At 45.5% G+C, this 20,501-nt stretch overlaps 2 protein-coding genes across 2 annotated transcripts in view; one reads left to right on the top strand and one right to left on the bottom strand.

Moving 5' to 3' along the window:
* Positions 1-20,501, bottom strand: part of BRD1 (bromodomain containing 1) — a 151,308-nt gene that overhangs the window by 122,994 nt on the left and 7,813 nt on the right. The window lies entirely within an intron of this gene.
* Positions 11,047-20,501, top strand: part of ZBED4 (zinc finger BED-type containing 4) — a 29,409-nt gene continuing 19,954 nt past the window's right edge. The window contains exons 1-2 of the mRNA XM_039514053.1: positions 11,047-11,256; positions 18,244-18,321. The gene's annotated coding sequence lies outside the window, so the exon portion shown is untranslated. The remainder of the gene's footprint in view (positions 11,257-18,243; positions 18,322-20,501) is intronic.

Raw genomic sequence — 20,501 nt, 5'->3', positions numbered from 1 at the left:
ATATTCCCAGACACAGATACAAAAATGCATACAAATCGGATAAACACATTCAGTAAATCATCTTTCCAATTATACCTTACATGAGCCATCTTGCATAAAGTGTATCTTAGTTATACTATATTCATATCATAACCATATTTCCATGAAGAATATGGGGTATAACATCCCACCCTCTACTCATCAAATTTCAGTTGCATGCTCTCAAAACATTGGGATGCTAGAGGTTTTCAATGAAATGGTTAAAGAATTTTTTTTAAGATAGGAACCATTTATACTTAATATCCAGAAAATTAAGCCTAAAGCAGACACATAGCATGAAAAACTTCAACTGAAGCAGGTAAATTCTGACAAAGATATAAGCAACTAAAAATAGTCTTACAACAAAAAGTGTTAGGCAACCTTAACTATAGTCATTGCTGCAAGCTCTGCCTGTATTAAACATTGGGTGTGTGAATTCTAATAAGATGTCATTACCATCTCTGGTCTAATAAGAAAATGACCTACAAAGTGACAAAATAAAAAAAAGAACAAAAATTAAGTTCATTATTGCATTCCCTAGCATTTCAAGAGATTGATGGACTATTGATAGGGTTATTAACTCTTTCCCCCCACCCCTTCTTTCAGGGGCCATAATTATGCCACAGAAGTCCCACAGTAGGGCTATTTCACAGACTGGGTTGGCAGCAGTGGAAAGGCTCACAAGCCGCTGGTCCAAGAAAAGAAACAGGGAAGACCTATTCCTGGTCATGCCAGATGACATGAGGTGTACATACCCTATGTTGGCCAAGAAACCAAGGGGTTTATGAACATACTGCTAGCCAGTGCTGATTGGCAGCCTCACAGTGGCTGCAAAGATAAAAGGACTGGGAAGAAGAGGCATAGAATGGCTGCCAGAGGAGCAAGCAGGCTGGAGAAGAGAACTCCTGCTCAGAAACTGTTCAGAGATAGCACCCTGACAAGGAAGGACCAGCCCAAAAGGCTGAAAAGCCTACAGAAACCGAAGGAAATAGGAAAGAGCTCAAGGCACAGCTGCAGTCATTGAGCCCTGATTCTGCCTGTCTAACTTAAGGACTCTGAACTGGAACCCAGTGGAGTGGGTGGACCTGGGTTCCCTAAGAAGCCCCTGAGAAACTTAAGTACTGAGGAGATTCATGGTTTTAAGGAATGGTAGAAGAGAGAACAGCAAAATAAAGACAATGGATTTCAAGAAGGCAGACTTTAGCAAACTCAGTGAGTGGGTAGGTAAGATCCCATGGGAAGCAAGTCTAAGGGGAAAATAACTGAAGACAGTTGGCAGTTTTTCAAAGATACATTATTAAGGGCCCAAGAGCAAACCATCCCATTGCATAGGAAAGATAGGAAGTGGGGCAAAAAGCCACCCTTAATCAGGAGATCTTCAATTATCTGAAATTCAAGAGTCCCACAAAAAGTGGAAACTGTATCAAATTACAAAGGATGAATATAAATAAATAACACAGGTAGGTAGGAACAAAATTAGAAAGGCCCAGGCACAAAATGAGATCAATTAGCTAAAGACATAAAGGGTAACAAGAAAACCTTCTACAAATACATTAGAAGGACGAGGAAGACCAAGGACAGGGTAGGCCCACTACTCAGTGCGGGAGGGTGGAGGGGGGAAATAATTGAAAATGTGGAAATGGCAGAGGTGCTTAATGACTTCTTTGTTTCGGTTTTCACCAAGAAGGGTAGTGGTGATTGGACATCTAACATAGTGAATGCCAGTGAAAATGAGGTAGGATCAGAAGAGGCTAAAATAGGGAAAGATCCTAAGTAATTTTTAAACTTATGTCTACACTACAAAATTAGGTCAATTTTGTAGAAGTTGATTTTTTAGAATTCGATTTTATACAGTCTATTGCGTATGTCCACACTAAGCGCATTAAGTTGGCAGAGTGCATCCTCACTACTGCAGCTAGTATCGACTTACAGAGCGGTGCACTGTGGGTAGCTATCCCACAGTTCCTGCAGTCTCCGCTGCCCATTGGAATTCTGGGTTAAACTCCCAATGCCTGATGGGGCAAAAACTTTGTTGCGGGTGGTTTTAGATACATGTCGTCAGGCCCCCTCCCTCCTTCCTTTCGTGAAAGCAATGGCAGACAATTGTTTCGCACCTTTTTTCTGGGGTCCCGTCCGCTGGACCCGCTCAGCCTGCTGCCTGCGTGGATGATTGGAACCCTGGGCAGGCAGTGGGCTGAGTGGGGCCAACGGACAGCCGCTCAGCCCACTGCCGGTCTGGGGCTCCGTCCGCCGGCTCCTGCCAGCCAGGATCCCACTCAGTCCCTCTCAGCTGGTAGACCTCTGTGAGGTCCATCAGGGTGCCTGGACAGACATGGCTATCCTCCTCTTAGAGCACCGAATGGGAGTGACTCCAGGTCATTCTCTTCTTTAAGTTTCATCTCATGGAGATTCAGTCCTGCCTGGAATATCATGCGAGCTGGAGGCTTCTGCCTCAGGCTGCTCTCCCAGCTGGCATTACTGCACAGTTGCACCTACCCCAGCCTGCCCCTTGCTCCCATGGCTCATGAAGCCTGAACAGTAGTAAGGAGCAGTTCAACTTGTGGAATGACAAATCCAGAACAAAGGATTGGACTCTATGGGTCACGTTAAGATTATTTCAGAGTCCTAGATAGCATTTAGTCCAGTGATGAACGGCTAAAATCTTAACCGGTTCCCTATAAAAAGTTCTGATTTAAGGAATGTGCCACAGTATGTATTTTTTGTACCAATAGGGTTACCATACGTCCATATTTTCCCGGGAGGAATTTTTAAAATTTAAAAGGAAGGAGGGAGGGGGCCTGACGATATGTATCTAAAACCACCCGCAACAAAGTTTTTGCCCCATCAGGCATTGGGACAGCAATTTAAGAACCAAAAAGCCTGACATCTCTGGGAAAATAGGGATGTATGTTAACCCTACCTAAAGTTCTTTTTTTAAAAAGATGGGCCTGAACTAGAAATGAGCTCCGTTTCACATGTGTGGGGTGTGCTAGTGTGACCAGATGTCCCGATTTTATAGGGATAGTCTCGATTTTTGGGTCTTTTTCTTATATAGGCTCCTCTTACCCCCCACCCCCGTCCCGATTTTTCACACTTGCTGTCTGGTCACCCTAGGGTGTGCACATGTGTGGGTCCCAGCTGCTCCCTGCCCCCCCTCATTGAAGCAGGTGTGCAGGGTTACTGCCCTGAGAACTGCAGGGTACCAGTGGACATGGGGCTGGCTGCAGACAGGGGTGTGGGGCAGGGCTAGCTGGAGGCAGGGGGTGCAGACAGGGGCTGGCTGTGGGCAGGGGGGTGCAGACAGGGAGTGTGATGGGGGGTGGCTGTGGACAGGGAGTGAAGACAGGGGCTGGGGAGAGCGGCTGGGAGCAGCCCGAGCAGCAGGATTCAACCCAGGCCCAGCAGAGCAGCCAGGAACCCACCAGGCAGCAGCAGGAGCCCCAGGGCCAGAGGTCCAAGGAGCAGCAGCAGCAACAGGGCCAGGAGATAGCCCACATGGCTCCCACAGCACAGCGCCCCCCCGGTGGCCGGGAGGAGGAATTACACGCTTCCCAGCCGGAGTCCATCAAAGCTTCCCTCACAGGGAAAGTTCTAAAACCACTTCTAAATTTAACAACAGGTTTGTGCGAACTGGCTCCAGCTCACCCCTGATTTAGTCCCTATAAAAGGCTTCATGAAAATTTCCCCCCACTCCTAACAAAAACGTTAATTTATCAGAGCAGCTGAAAGGGTAAGGAACCCAGGACTATAACTTAGAGAGAGCTTTCATATTATTTAACTTATAACTGATATAATTCAAAATAAAATTTCACAGTGTGGTCTGTTCTAAGACTAAAAATGCAGGAGGGGAGTCAGAAAAAGGAACAGTGACCTCTTTCCACCTGGTTTATGAACCAGGGACATTGTGTGTGTTAGGTGAACATGATTACCACTACACTACAGGGCTTCTTTTTTTTTTGCCACAGACTTTGACGAATACACAGGAATGTTTTCTCTAGCTACAGAAGCTACCTAATGCAATGTCTATAATCTATGGCCTTCCCGCTCACAAACCAGTCATGCCCCCACCCAAGGCTGACACAGCACAGAGTGCATGTGACACAGCGACCTGGCTCGGGCAGGATCGCTAGCGAGGCATGATACTTTTGCCGTTAAGCAAACACAGCAATTCTTTCCTGGCCTCTGCCACTGAATGCCTCCATGCATTATGCTGTGCCCTATCAGTGTGGGAGGACTGCATGAGCTCGGAAAACATGTCACTGCGAGTGTGGTTTTTTCGCCTTCTAATCTGCGATAACCTCAGGAACGGAGACGATAGCAGGAGCGTAGAAGCATTCTGGGGGGACTGCATGGTCACCTGTGCTGCTGAGTTTGCCACTCTGGCCAAAAAGGAAATAAAATTCAAAAGTTCCCAGGGCTTTTCCTGTGTCCCTGGCTAGTGCATCTGAGTTCAAAGTGCTGTCCAAAGCAGTCACAATGGAGCACTCTGGGATAGCTCCTGAAGGCCAATACTGTTGAATTGCGTCCACATTACCCCAAATTTGACCTGGCTATGTCAATTTCAGCGCTAATCTCCTCGTCAGGGAGGAGTACAGAAATCGATTTTAAGAGCCCTTTTAGTCGACAAAACTGGCTTCATCATGTGGAAGGGTGCAGGGTTAAATCGATCTAATGCTGCTAAATTCGACCTAAACTCGTAGTGTAGACCAGGACTTAGACAAGTTAGATGTCTTCAAGTCACTAGGGACAGATGAAATGCATCGTAGAATACTCAAGGAGTTGACTGAGGAGATATATGAGCCATTAGCAATTATCTTTGAAAAGTCATGGAAGATGGGAGAGATTCCAGAAGACTGGCATTATATTAGCCCTTTTCCAATCTATAAAAAGGGAAATAAGGACAACTGGGGAATTACAGACCAGTCAGTTTAACTTCTGTACCCGGAAAGATAATGGAGCAAATAATAAAGCAATCAATTTGCAAACATCTAGAATAAGGTGATCAGTAACAATAAGCATGGATTTGTCAAGAACAAATAGTGTCAAACCAATCTGATAGCTTTTGTTGACAGCGTAACAAGTTTTGTGGATGGGGGGAGTGGTAGATGTGGTATATTTTGACTTTAGTAAAGCTTTTGATATTGTCTCACATGACCTTCTCATAAACAAAAGAGGAAAATACAACGAGGATGGAGCTACTATAAGGTGCATAACTGGTTGGAAAACCATTCCCAGAGATTAGTTATCAATCGTTCACTTTCATGCTGGAAGGACATAATGAGTGGGGTCCCATAGGGATCAGTTCTGGGCTGGTTCTGTTCAATATCTTCATCAATGATTTAGATAATGGCATAGAGAGTACACTTTTATAAAGTTTGGGGATGATACCAAGATGGGAGGGGTTGCAAGTCCTTTGGAGGATGGGATTATAATTCAAAATGATCTGGACAAACTGGAGAAATGGTCTGAAATAAATAGGATGAAATTCAATAAGTACCATATATACTTGATCATAAGCCGGTTTGTTATAAGATGGTCCCCTCCCCACCAAAAATGGATAAGTAAAAATGGAAAATTTTTATAACCCGTTCATAAGACAACCTTATAATTCAGGGGTCAGCAAACTTTGGCTCCCGGGCCTTCAGAATAAGCTGCTGGTGGGCCGATATGGTTTGTTTACTCAAGCGTCAGCAGGCACGGAGGTAAACTTAAGTAAAATAAAGTGTCCCGGCGCACCAGCTGCTTACTCTGATGGGTTGGGACAGCAATTGGTGGGGAAATGTTTTTGAGGAAGAAGCTAGGAGTCAGGGGAGTAACCCCTGTTTCCACCCCTCACATGACCCCACCCCTAGCGCGGGACCCCCCACACTCTCCCCGTCCCATCCCTTCCCATCTTATGTGGGGAGGGTCAGGGGAGTATGTCTCTGGCCTGGCTGGAGCTGCTCCAGCCAGCCATACTGGCCGGCGCGGCTGCAGCATGTTCCAGCGGGCTGGGCCGGGTGGCACAGCTGCAGTGTTCTCTGGAGGGCGGTGCCGAGCGGCACGGCTTCAGCCTGCCAGACCCAGAGCTGCAGCTGCATTGGAGGCTGGGGGGAGAGCACCGAGGCCAGAAGCAGAGAGACTCTGGCCCTGCCTCTTCCCTTCTGGCTATGCTGCCTCTCCTTGTGCCCTCTTTTTGCGGGAGGGGCTGTGTCCCACCTCTCTCTCTCTATACCCATTCATAAGCCGACCCCCTTCTCTGGTGCTTCCCCTTTTTACTAAAAAAAAAAAAATTGGCTTATGAACAAGTATAAACGGTACTCTAAATGACAAAGGCAAAGTATTCCACTTAGGAAGGAACAAACAGTGGCACACATACAAAATGGGAAATGACTGCCTAGGAAGGGAAATGACTGTGGAAAGGGAGCTGGGGGTCATAGTGGACCACAAGCTAAATGAGTCAACTGCAAACCGAGCAGCTCCACACCCGCCATCCCCTGCAGCCGCTGTTGCAAAACTCTTTCCCATGTGTCCCCTAGACACTGCCAACACACTCCTATCAACCCCCTGGCTCCAGTGGCTAGGTGGTCTGGTGGCGGAATTGGAATATGCATGCCATCTATCATCCCTCTGCAGTTAGGGAAGCCCATTTGTGCAAAGCCATCCAGTGTCACGCATGTTGCCCAGAGTCACGGTCTTTTGGAGCAGGATGTGATTAATGGCCCTGCACACTTCCATCAACCCAAGTCTAACGGTTGACTTTCCCACTCCGAACTCATTAGTGACCAATCGGTAGCAGTCTGCAGTAGCCAGCTTCCACAGTGTGATTGCCACACTCGTCTCCAACGGCAGGGCAGCTCTCATTTTCGTGTCCTTGTACCCAGGGCTGGGGCGAGCTCATCACACAGTCCCATTAATGTGGCTTTCCTTATCCGAAAGTTCTGCAACCACTGCTCATCATCCCAGACGTGCATCACAATGTGATCCCACCACTCAGTGCTTGTTTCCCAAGCCCAAAAGCAGCGTTCCACTGTGCTCACCACATCTGTGAATGCCACAAGCAATCTTATGTTGTAGCTACTATGCATGGTGAGATCAATGTTGAACTGCTCTTGCCTTTGTAGTTTCAGGAATAACTCCACTGCCACTCGTGACATGTTAGTGAGAGCGAGCAGCATATTGGTCAACAGTGCGGGATCCATTCCTGCAGACCAAAGAGGCAGAGCAGAGCGCGCACAGTACACAAACCACTGAAAGATGGTGCAAAAATGTGGACAGAAGCACAGGGATGACTGGGATGTGAAGCAATGCATCACGGGATATTGGGACAGGACCCAGGATGCCCCCCGACTCCTCTGCCTTCCCACAACTCTTTGCGGCAAAAGAGGAAGAGACGCTCTGTGAGCTAGCTGCCCAGAGTGCACCACTTTGAATACTGCTGCAAGTGTGAACATGCTATTGCACAGGTAGCTGATAGTATGATGACACAACAGCGGTTTCCCTTCAGCACTTTCTGAGAGGCGCTGTAACTGGCGGCGGTGTAACTCTGCCAGCGTAGACATACTTCTAGTTCTGCCATGAGTGCAGGGGACTAGACTAGATGACCTGTTGAGGTCCCTCCCTATAATTCTGTGATTCCAAATCCCCTGGGCACCAGGACCAGCTGACCTCACCAGGAATAAGGAGGAAATCCACACACCCTAGTGGAACTCAGCAAAAAGGAGCTGACTGACCTCCCCGCCAGAGTGAACTCTGGTGCAATACTCTGCGAGACCAGGGGTGGCACTGTTGCATCAACACATCAGCCCACACATGGAAAGGGACTTGGAATGTATTCAAGGTGAAAAATATGAGACACAGGACAAATTCAGGCAGGATGACATAGAAATTATGCAGGACATTTTCTTGAATGAGAGAATGCAAAAGGTGGGCAGACAGTTTCAAACGGAAATAAGTAATGAATACCTAAGGACAAAATGACTGCTGTATTGACACAACAGGCCTCTGTACCTATAACTGTCCATCCTACTGAATAACACAAATTAAATGTGGACAGTACTACCTATTGGACTGTCCTTGCACTCCAGCTGCCTAATAGCCATTCCTAAGGTATTCCACTACTTTTCATGATTATGATAAGGAGATTTGGCATCCAAATCACAGCTATATTATGAACCCTTAAGATCCTGGCCATATTTTGAAAAATATAATTTTTCTGATTTTCAGAAGTGCTTAGCGCCTAGCAGCTCATGATTTTGCTAGACACTCAAAATCATGGATTCATAGCTTATTACAACAATCTGTAACCCACTAACCCTCCTCCTGGTACTATGACTATGGGTGTGTTAATAGGGCACGTCACCTTGAATGGTCCCTTTGATTATGTGCTAACTAGTTATGCTAAACTGTTTGACCTCCTATTTATCTGTGACACTCTGGGCAAGTCTAAAATTTTTATTAAGATGATGTTTTAAAAAAGTGAATGGTACTGAGTTTAAGTGTAGACGTTTCTGGTTATCAGGGAATAACGTACAGATTATCAAGGGGTGCAAAGTTTGGTTTAAGATCGGATGGTTTAAGGAATACATATCTGCAATATCCCCAGTTGGGGGTAAAAGGTTAATGGGTCAAAGTACAGACATTTAGATATGAGGGTATGTGGATCATATAATGGTTATGTTCAGGTGTGGAGTATAATGAGTGGATACGATGATGAGGATGGATTAAAATAAATAATATGATATATACCTATTTCATAGAACTTGAAGGGACCCTGAAAGGTCATTGAGTCCAGCCCCCTGCCTTCACTAGCAGGACCAAGTACTGATTTTGCCTCAGATCCCTCCATGGCCCCCTCAAGGATTGAACTCACAACCCCGGTTTAGCAGGCCAATGCTCAAACCACTGAGCTATCCCTCCCCCTTGAATAGGGAGAGTCAATGTTCAGTGCATTTATGGTTCCAGTTCATATGGTCCAACATACAAAGTCTCTTGGTCCCTTTCTCGTAGTCGATGCACGATGTCTCTCCGGCTCATGCCTCCTGGTACTATTGGTGATGTGTTTGGTGTAGATGTCCCTGGACCATTGGATGGTGTCTGAGACCATGAGGCGCCACAGGAGCTGTGCGTAGCGTCGACCAATCCCGCAGGTCCACATCACACGCTTGTTGCAGGGGTCCCAGGCACCCAGGGCTCTGACGATCAGGGCATCCATCTGCACCTCGTAGCCCTTTGCTCTCAGGCAGTAGCGTAGCTGGGGTGGGGGGCAGTAGGGGGAGCGGCCGCTCCCCTGAGCACTCACTCGGCACTTCCCAGCACGTCCGGGTCTTCGGCGGCACTCACTTTGGGCTCCGCTGTGTGCATCTTGTGTCGGCAGCTCCTGCTCCCCCAGTCCTCGCTTTGTGGTGGCTGGGTGATGCTACTCCCTGTGCCCGCTGGGGGGCGCTTGCTACCTTGTAGCTCCAGCATGGGTTTCCCACAGGCAGCTCCGGGTCTTCGGTGGCAATTTGGTGGTGAGTAATTCGGCGCGGCGGGTTCTTCAGCAAGACTTGGGATTTTCTTTTTTTTTCTTTGCTGCTTCGCAGCGGATGTCTCCTTTTTTTCTGTGTTCACTCCCCCGGCTCTTTGAACCTGGCTATGCCACTGCTCTCAGGGTGTTGGCCAGGGTAGCGTACTTTTCCAGCTTATGAGCTCGGGCTTCGCGAACAGCCGGGGTCCTGTTTTCAAAGGAGACGTCAATGAGGATGATCTTTTTCTGGGCCTCATTGGTGACGGGATGGCAGGATGGCCACCTTAAGATCTGGTGGCCATCCTGCAGCAAAAAAACTTTAGGACCAGACTTCAAAGAGAAACTGCTGAGCTCCAGTTCATCTGCAAATTTGACACCATCAGCTCAGGATTAAACAAAGACTGTGAATGGCTTGCCAATTACAGAACCAGTTTCTCCTCCCTTGGTTTTCACACCTCAACTGCTAGAACAGGGCCTCATCCTCCCTGATTGATCTAACCTCGTTATCTCTAGCTTGCTTCTTGCTTGCTTATATATACCTGCCCCTGGAAATTTCCACTACTTGCATCTGAAGAAGTGGGTATTCACCCACGAAAGTTCATGCTGCAAAACATCTGTTAGTCTATAAGGTGCCACAGGATTCTTTGCTGCTTCTACAGAACCGGACTAACACGGCTACCCCCTGAAGTCTGAACAAAGAACTCTCCCAAATTAGAGCTAGATTTATTAGGTATTTTACCCCCAAAATATGGTGAAAAATAATTCTTATGCCACTATTTGGCACACTGGGGATTAGATCCCAAAACCCACGATTAGATCATATTCAATGTAAGTGAAAAGTGTAGTGTGACCATTCTCGTAAATGAATAGTGAAACCATAACTATGTTGGATAATATACATATTTGGAGATGAATATATATGGTGACGCTCTGCTTGGGATGGGAGAGAGCGCTATTTGGGATCTGACCATGAACACAGGGCTTTGGCTAGACTAAGTGATGAACATACCGGCGATTAGACCCTAAGCTATACATGGAGCTCTTCACAGTGGTTGCCGTACTAGGGACTGGGTTTAAAGCTCTCGTGATAAAACACCTGTGAGCGCTCCCTATGCCAGGTGCCGTTTGGGGACGAGACCCCGCGCCCAGCGAAGTTCCCCGACGCTGCCCCGGCCGGGTGTCGCCCTTTAGTAACCTCTACGCTTGCATGAAGCGGGGGGAGTCCTCCCCTTTCAGCGCAGTCAACGGGAGCCCCACCTAGGCTAGCCCCGGCAGACACCCGCCACAGCCCAGGAAACCCCGTAGGGACGGGGCCGCCCTGTGGTCAGCGCCAGTCGCTGCCAGCCAGGGACCTCTTCTCACTCACCGCCCTCCTCTGCTAAGGAAGAGGGCGCGGCTACGTGCAGAGCCCCAACGTCCCATGCGCGCTCACTCTGCAGCCGGACCCAGAGGCGCCTGAGACGGCCATTTTGCATCGCTTTGCCCGTACGCCGGCACGTTACGCGCCGTACGTGGTGCCGTTCCGTGCCGCTGCGTGCCCCGGCCCCGCCCCCGCCCGTGGCGCCTGCGCGGTGTGCGCTGTGGCGGCCGAGCCGGGGGAGCCGATCAGCGTCGCGGCGGCGGCAGCTGGAGACAAAGCGCCCGACTAATGAATGGGACGGTCCTGCCCGACCCTTCCCTTTAACTCCTTCGGGCCCGGCCGGGCGGCGGTCACTGGTGGCCTCCCGCTTCCGCGGCGGCTGACTGGCGAGGTGAGTGGTCGCGCTGTGGCGCAGGGCGGGGGCTGGAGCGGGGCGATCCGGTTCTCCCGCTCCCGCTCCCCGGGCTCCTACTGCCCCCACCACTGGCTGGCTCTGCCTCAGCGGCGCCAGTTCCCGGGTGCCCGAGCCGCTGGCTCCCGGGGCTCCCCGCCGCCGGGTTCCGGCCGGGAGCGCCCACAGGGCAGCGCCGCCAGGCCGGGGAAGGGGCGTGCGGTGGCGAGGCACAGGAAGCGGGGGACTAGGCCCCTGGTGCTCGCTCGCTCCATTGTCTCTGAGGCCCCGAGAGGGGGCTCCGCTGGGGTGGGGGTGCCCGGCACCGCTCCCCTGGGCGGGGCTCTCCCCAACCCCGGTGTGGGGGGCGCGGGTCTGACCTGCCCGGGGAGCTGCTGCGCTCCCTCCGCGGTATCTGCCAGGCTGGGTGGAGGGCTCCCGGCCAGCCCTCCCTGGAGGCCCGGGGCCCGCTTCGCATGCATGGCAGCGCGCGACTCGCATTGTCTCCGTCCGTCGCTATCCGCCCCGTACAGCGCCAGGCCAGCCCGAACCCCCCTCCCGGGACTGCGCCCAGAGGCCGCGGGAGGAACCGGGCCCTTCGCTTGGGGGCGGGAGGAAGAAGTGACCATGTGGCCGGTGTGAACCCGATCTAAGATGGCTAAGAAGGAATAAGAATAGCCCAGGGCCCCGCTAGGCAGGCACTGAGCTTTGCAGAGCTGTGATTGCTGCGTCCAGCTTCGTAACGCATGCTGGGGTGTGGGCTTAAGGAGTAATGGGGAACTCCCTGCCCAGCGCACTGCATCTAGGTGTAAATGTGTATAACATGCAGTCTGAGATGGAAAGTGTGTGCTCAACAAGACACACCCCCCCGCCCCCATTTGTGTGCGCACAAGCTGAGATGGAAAGTGCGTTCTGGACTCTCATACACGAACATACAATTTACAAACGAGACTCTAGACATCAGGTCTAAATAATTGGTTTGAGATGCACACTGGATTTGAGAGGAAAGAACATCCATTGCTAACATCAGCAATAATCTGAACACCATCTCCACTCCTCCCTCCTTTGAGGGTCCCCAGTCCTGCAGTTGGTATTCAGACAAAACTGCCCTTGGTTTTGAGAGAGACGTGTCTGTAAAGTCTGCAGAATTTGGCTGTCATCTATTCCAATTCAGTTTTTAATATTAACTTTACATTTTTAAACAAAATCTTGAAAAGATTTCAATATTTACATGTTTTGGATCTTTGACTTTTTTTAAAATGCATCCGACGAAGTGGGTTTTCACCCACGAAAGCTCATGCTCCAATACGTCTGTTAGTCTATAAGATGCCACAGGACTCTTTGCTGCTTTTACAGATCCAGACTAACACGGCTACCCCCTCTGATACTTTTTAAAATAGCACATTGTAATAGACTAGCAAACTTCCTTGTTGCTCACCAGTTCTATTATAATAGATGTTCGCTATTTTGAAAAACATAGCGTGCATGAGCAATAGATGACCAAAATTGTGAAAATATTAAAGATATGCAAGTTAAATTATGAAAGGGTCCTGTTGGCATTAATGATAACCTGTAAATGTTTTTTTAAAAGTTAGGCGTGTGCATTTCTTGCTAGATTATGATGCATAAAAAGGCCTGATTTTCTCCCCTCCTCCTATCTTATTTATCTATTAGAAATAGCAGGAATGTCAAATGTGGTCTTTCCTGGTTTTGCTACAGGACTTCTTGGGGACCTCAAAGGTCTTTACCTTTACCTATCATGCCTTAACTGAAGGGATATGTTTACCAAATCTTTAATGAAGATATCATTTCAACCCCTATTGAAACAAACTTTTTAGGCTTTACATATGCATTGTTTAAAAAATGGAAAAGGGGACACAGTCCCTTACTTTTTCTTTAACAGTGACCTATAATTTGCAGGATGTGTGTGAGGGAGAGTCTGCACCTGAAGAAGTGATCTTTTTTACCCATGAAAGCTTATGCCTAAATAAATCTGTTAGTCTGGGGGTGGAGGAGGGATGTTATGATGGAAATGTAGAATTTTAAAGGTGGATGCAGAGAAAAAAATAGAGTTTATATATCTTTTTATTTGTTGCTTCTTTGGTGGATAAAAAAATCCTGAAAAATCTCCCCTCCCTCCCCCATTTGATTTTAAGTTAGAGATAGGAGTCCTGTCTGGGTTGGAAGACTATTCATGACTATCCTGGAGGGAGCAAGTCTAATTGACATAGTATCAGAGTCAGAACCATCTGCATTAGGGTTTCCAATATTGCTGACACCCCTGTGGCCAAATAGATGTTAGGAACAGTGGGAGTTTTTCTGTGTAAATTGCTTAATGTAAGCAAAACCTAAATTGAGTGGACAATATATGAAATTTTGGCCTCACAAAGGACTGTAAGCTGAAGAGTTCAGAGGGGAAAGTTTTTAATCACATTGTTTAAAATTTACTGTTTTTAATAAAACCTGTTTAACTTCAATGCTGACACTTTGGATGAAGGAAGACTTTTAGACTCAACATCTTCAATTAGTGTGAGAGCTAAATATATAAAAATGCTTTTACTGAGACTGTCTACTTTGCAGAACCTACTTGTTTTACTGTTACCTTGTTCTCCACCCTCTCCAGACCTGTTTTTTTTTCCTTCCCCACCCACCTGTTCAATCTTGTCATAAATTGAGATTGCAAGCTCTATGGGGTAGGAAGTATATTCTTGTTACTTGTCTGTACGGTGGCTAGCATAATGGGGCTCTGGACCGTGATTAGGCTCAGTAGGCAATACTCCAGTACAAATAGTAATGTATATCTGAGGCATACAGTCCTCCAGGGGGAAAAAAAAGAAAAGACCAGAGTTAACACTGCTGGTATTTATAAAATTAAAACAAAAAATAAAATGTCAGGGTCGCCTATAGAGAATGAGAGAATCTGAGAAGCCCACTTTATTTAAAAAAATAAAATAAAAAAAAATTCCAAATTGTCTCTAAGGGTGGATTGATGTTGTAATGCATGGGATCCTCCAACCAGATTTTCCTAACTAGATACTACAGAAAAACCCATACAAATGCTTAGATTGTTGGGAAATAGCCGATCCTCTTGCCGCAGTCCCCCAGCAGGCATGTGTTAATCTCTCTCATTTTTCCATGACCTAACTGAAGACTACCTTTGGGAATCTGTTTCTGGGTAAAGGGAGGGGTTGGGACTGAGGGACATGAGTTCTCTGTAAAATGTTCTGTCTTCTCTCCCTGAACACCATACTGCTTTATGCCCCTCATCACAGTCAACACAAAAATGCCAGGGTAAGTCCGCAAAGGTCGGGGGGAAAACTCATCATTTCCATTCCCAGACCAAATAATTTCCATGTAGGGGAAAATCTGATTTTGAGGTTTTCTTTCATAATTAGAAATTCTCAACTGCAGAGTAGATTGAAGGGAAATAAAGGAGACTTTCTTTACTTAAACAATTACATTCACATCATAATTGAGGCAACCAAAGAACTGTAAATATTAGATCTTTTTAGATAGAAGGGTATTATTATAATCATTAAGTCTGATCTGCATATCAGAAACCATAGACCTTCACCCAGTAGATCAGATACCTTGGTGATGGGTAAGAGATAACTTTGTAGTATCAATATTTCTTTAAGTAGAGATATTTCAAGAATATTGTTAGTACTGACGTAGACTAGTGAAAACTGCTTTATATGTTTAAACTCATCTATCTTAACTGTTCACCTTTGTAGAAGTTTGGAAATAAATTTTCCCTAACAAATGTGTCCTTTTCTGTTTGGCAAAATTGCCCTGCTTTCTGTGCCACTGTGGCTCTTTGTTCCTGCATTTGCACCAGCATCATTAGTGTCAGTAGAAATGTGCACAATTGTGAGAATGTGTTAATTTCAGCTGCTGAACTAACAGGTGGAATGCATGCTGATTTTGATGACTCAAAAAGCTATTTATGTGGGTTTTAAAGTTGGAGGTTTTAAAATAAATTAGAACATAAAGGTGCCACCAGGTTACAACTAATTAAAAGTTAGATAGACTTTTGACTTAAGCTATGTGATAGTATCTTTGTAATGCACTACTTCAGTATTGGACAATTTATTATGTTATGGCCATGCCATGCTAAAGTGACATAAGCAGAAACATAATCTTGGCATTCTTCTTTTTATTTATACCATATTTAATTTAAAAATATCATAATTTGTCTTGAACTCTTGAAAACTTAAAACCGTGGTGTTTTTAAAATACGTTGATCTTCTGAGATTCATAATGTATTAGTTTCCAGTGGAAGTTGGCACAATAAACGTTACAATATTACTACCGTTTTTATTAAGCTAGGAAACAATCCATTCTGTAAAATTGTATGATAACATTTTCTTTTTTTTTTAAAGTAACAATTTAAGTAGTGATGCAGGGCTGAATGAGGATTGATTATTCTGTTCAAACTTAGTTATTAATTCATTTTTATAGCTGACTAGAAGCTCATTGCATTTTGTCAAAATAAACTATAGCTTTTCCAGACAGTGAAATGTCTGCTTTTACTAGAGCTGTGCAAAATTCATTTGTGTGTTAATTTCAGCCCCCCTAATATTTCACTTTATTTGCTGGGTTGAATAAAGGTCTACCTTTGCGTTGAAAGCACAGATTTTGACTTATTAATACAAAAGCCATCTTTGTATAAATTATGTCTTTTTATAAGCAACAGATCAAGTCTGTGCTTGATTATTGGCCTCTTTTCACTGGAAAATGGACGTGGTTTTACATTTTAAGGTTTGTGTCTTAGTGATAATTCTCAAGTGTTCTTTTTTGAATTTGTAATATAATGCAGAAAACGTTCAAATTCAAATAGTTTTGTTTTTCCTTGTGAATATTTCAGATACTAGTAACTGCTCTGTAGATGGTGAGATACTATGGGATAGAGCAGTGGTGGGCAAACTATGGCCCACGGGCCACATCTGGCCAGCGGAACCATCCTGCCTGGCCCTTGAGCTCCTAGCCGGGAGGCTAGCCGTTGCCACGCCACCACGTGGGCAGCGCTCTGGGCAGCGGTGTTGCACGCTCCTGCTGAGCAGTGTGTCTGGCTCCATCAGGGTGGCGCGGCTGCCAGGCATGCTGCTCTGAGCGGCATGGTAAGGGGGCTAGTGGCAGGGGATTCTGGGGGACAGGGGATTGTTGGATTGGGCGGAGGTTCTGTGGGGTGGTCAGGGACGGGGTTGGATAAGCTTGGTAGTCCTGGGGGGCCCTGTCAGGGGGGCAGGGGTGTGGATAGGGGGCAGGGGATGGGGAATGGGGGGTTGGATAGGTGTAGGGTCCCAGGGGGCCTGTCAAAGGGCAGGGTGTGGATGGGGGCAGGGGGGTTGGATAGAGGGTGGGGTCCTGGGGGTGGTTAGGGGTGGGGGTCCCGGGAGGGGGCGGTTAGGGGACAGGTTGTGGGGTAGGGGGTTGGATGGGTTGTTGGTTCTGGGGGGGGCAGGAAGTGGGAGAGGGTGGATAGGGGGTGGGGACCAGGCTGTTTGGGGAGGCACAGCCTTCTCTATGCTGCCCTCCATACAGTTTTGCAACCCCAGTGTGGCCCTTGGGCCAAAAAGTTTTCCCTCCTCTGGGATAGAGAATGGGAATGTGCCCATAGGGTGCTTAACTCTCTCAACTTTCAATTTCAGTATTTCATGCTGATTCCCTTGACCCTCCTCTGCTCACTTTCTCAATATGTTGGTGTTGGAGTTTATAATAAATTATTTTAAAGATATAACTCACTATTTTTGCAGAGTAGTATTGATTATTGTAATTCTGCTGGGCTGAATTATCCCACCTGTCCCCCATCTCTTCCCCTCTGCACTCGCACACACTGTTCTGACTGCTCCTTACCCCATGTGGATTCTTGGAGAACCATGAAGTGGAGGAAGGGAGGGAAAGTGCCAAACTGTCTACCATCCACGGCAGAATCCAAGGATTTTTGCCTGGAAATGTGAATGAAGAGAGAATACAGTTTGGAGTTCCTGAGCAGCCTTAGGGGATATGTCAGTGGTATGATGCCTTCTGCTTGAGTTGTAGTTTCAGATGTAGGGGAGGCTGTGAGGAGTAGATGACCCTACAGGATAGTTTCTGTCACTGGCTGAAGATATGTGGGGCTAGAGGGGCACAGCCTTTAAAATCTGCAGGTCTCCAGCCCAGCTCCTCTCACCAGAAGAGTCAATTCTTTAAAATATATATATATATATTTAAAGTGAACTTCAGCATTTTCCTCCTCCAGACTCTCACTAGCTCCTGTGTATTTTCTGTTCTGAGGGACTGATTTCAGGCCCACTGTAATTATTCTTTGATTCCTACTTGTTAGTTAATTAATACCTGTTTTTGGTGGAACAAATACAGTGTATAGAACATGTTATATATGAGTTATTCAGTGTATGGTGATCATGTGCTGTAGGTCATGTTGATTAATACAAGATTCTGTTGGGCTAGAAGCACTGAAGCAGCATAATCAATTTATGGAGGGAAGGAATAACTTGCTGTCAGGTAGATCTTCTGTCTGTAATGTAATATATTGATAGGCTCTTTTGAGTGAACTGTTTCCAATGTGATGCAAGTCCTGTGTGTGGGGAGAAGTGGGTGGCATGCCTTGACCTCATTTTGAGGGAGAAATCAGTATTGCCAACCCCAAGCACCCAATAATAGTGTCAGGTTCCAAAAATCATGAGTTTGGGTTAAAACCATGAATGTTCTAAAGATTATAGTGTTGGGCATATTATTTGTCTTTACAGGGTTCATAGAGTTCAAATTGTCCAGCTTTTGTCCCCAACTGAGGCTGGAAATTTATCAGTTGAAAGCTGAGAATCTCATGTGGTTATGACCCCAGGACCTGGGACTTAAAGCAAAAAAAAAAAAAAAAAAACCAAAAAAACTCAAAATACAGCAGGACTTGGGACAAAATTGTGATAGTTGACAACACTGAAAATTTCTTATGTTTAAAATAAAAAATGCTTTTTTCCCCCCTCTCAGGTAGACTCCTCAGCATCAATTTTGGATAGCATGTATTGAACCTGAAATGAAGCCAATGGAACACAGTGGAGCAGATATGTAAGTCTCTGTCAATAAACTGTTGGACAACTCTCTTTTTTTCCAGTTTGTACCTCTTCTTTCTTCATTTAGAGCAAGGCCAGCTGTTACAGAGGGACTTGAATCCGTTATCGTGAAAGTGACTTAATTTGTGCAGCAATTAATAATTTAGGGGGGGGGGGGAATTGCATAAGTGCTTATAGAATTGAGAAGCAAGTGTCTCATTTGTGATTTTAAATCCCTTAGGAGCTTTTGAAATCAACACCCTTGCTTGCCAAAATATCTAATGGTTTTTAGATCTTTATCCTGTGAAAGGACAAGTGCTAAGCCTAAGGTTTCCCTCTGCATATTCACTCTGATCAGCAAGCACAGGTCATCAGAAGAGCAGAATACACTTTATTGCCTGTTTAAAAAAAAAAAAGGCACAAATATAGTGGGGAAGAGCTGTTCATATTATATTAATGTAGCTTGACAATAAACACTATTTATTCTTGTGTAGGGTTTTAGAATGTGTTATTTTTTTTCTTTCATAAATCCAATTTAACTTAATTTTTAAAATGGATGCATTCATTCGATCATATGGACAATGACAACAGATGGATGAAATATTTAAGGTAGGTAAAATGTTGAGTCTGGAAACATTGATAGGCTTACTTAAACTTCACATATTTTCTCAAGACTTACCAAAAGTTCGAAGAGACAGTAAGATGACAGTTCTTTTAGGTCATATGTCTGTGGTAAGCCTGAGAGGTCCTGTTGTGTACTAGTTCTGCCTTGGGATCTTTTCCTTATGTAGAGCTTAGGCTATTCTACACTACAGGTGGGATCGACGCTCTGAGATCGATCCAGCGGTGGTCGATTTAGCGGATCTAGTGAAGACCCGCCAAATCGACAGCAGATCGCTCTCCAATCAACCCCTGTACTCTACCCCTGATGAGAAGAGTAAGGTAAGTCAATGGGATAGTTTCTCCCGTTGACTCCCTGTGGTGTAGACCCCGTGGTAACTCAACCGAAGATACGTTGACTCCAGCTACATTATTCACATAGCTGGAGTTGCGTAACATAGGTTGACTTATCGTGGTAGTGTAGACGTAGCCTCAGTTACGGAGAAATAAACTAACATGGCTGTCTAAGACAGAATTATAGGAATAGGGATGAAAAGAGCAGTTTCTCTCTGTAGTGGCCTTCCTGTTCAACTCTGGCATCCTCTAAAGGGACTTTATGAAAATAGACAATATTGCTTTCTCCAGTATATGGTAATACGTAATTTTAAATATTATTAAAATATATATTTGTTGCAGGTATTTAAAACTGAAATGTAATGTGCACATCAGAGTGAATTTTAGTACCTACTTCACATCATTTCATTATATAATGTCAAATACTGCAGCTTTTTATAGATGTTCCTAAAGCAATTTTCTAATGTAGCTCTCAAGGTTAAAAGCATTAATTGAAAATATGAAAATATCCACTTTAGCTCTACTGTAAGTGAGCATCATGTTTCAGCTGTAATTCAAGAAATAATTCTTGAGGATAATCCTAGGTAAAATAACTATTGACTGCAAACTAAGGTTGCTGCAGTAGATAATGTAATCTTATAAGCAGTTAACACTAGACATTAAGTAGTATGGAAATGTATATGAATATTTCATTCCCCTTACAGATTCATACATTTCACTCCCCATTCTTTGTCATGCTCATTCATTGTATTTTAACTTTAGATTGTAAGCTGTCTGGGATAGGGCTTATGTGTAACTTTGAGCATGCTTTGGGGCACTATAAAAGAGAATATATGCCTATATTAGAGCTGAATGTGTCCTGTTAGTTAGAAGGTTTTTATGGGAGTGTGTAAGGTGAAATTTAACATGTTGGGGAGTATGAAATATAAAGAAAATAGAATCCCTGTGTAAATGTTTAACCAATCAGTTTCTTACTACTTCATGTTTGGCTATAATTGTTTTCATATAGGGGTTAAATTTATTGTATCAAATTGCAGTAAAAGTCATTTGTCTAGGTATTAAGAAATATTGTATAGTATATTAAGAGTACATATGAAGTTGCTAAATTTTCATACATATTACATGTATTGCACCAAAGTAGACCTCAGCACAAAGCATATTGTGCACAGGTCATTGTGTGCTGGTGCATGGGATTGCATAGAGTGACTCTGCTCCCAGTGTGCACAAGAGCACCATGAGAGT

Source organism: Mauremys reevesii, linkage group 1, assembly GCF_016161935.1.
Source record: "Mauremys reevesii isolate NIE-2019 linkage group 1, ASM1616193v1, whole genome shotgun sequence".
Classification (NCBI taxonomy): Eukaryota; Metazoa; Chordata; order Testudines; family Geoemydidae; genus Mauremys; species Mauremys reevesii.
Note: the sequence above shows the minus strand (reverse complement) of the source record. Positions and strands in the feature narration are given on the sequence as shown.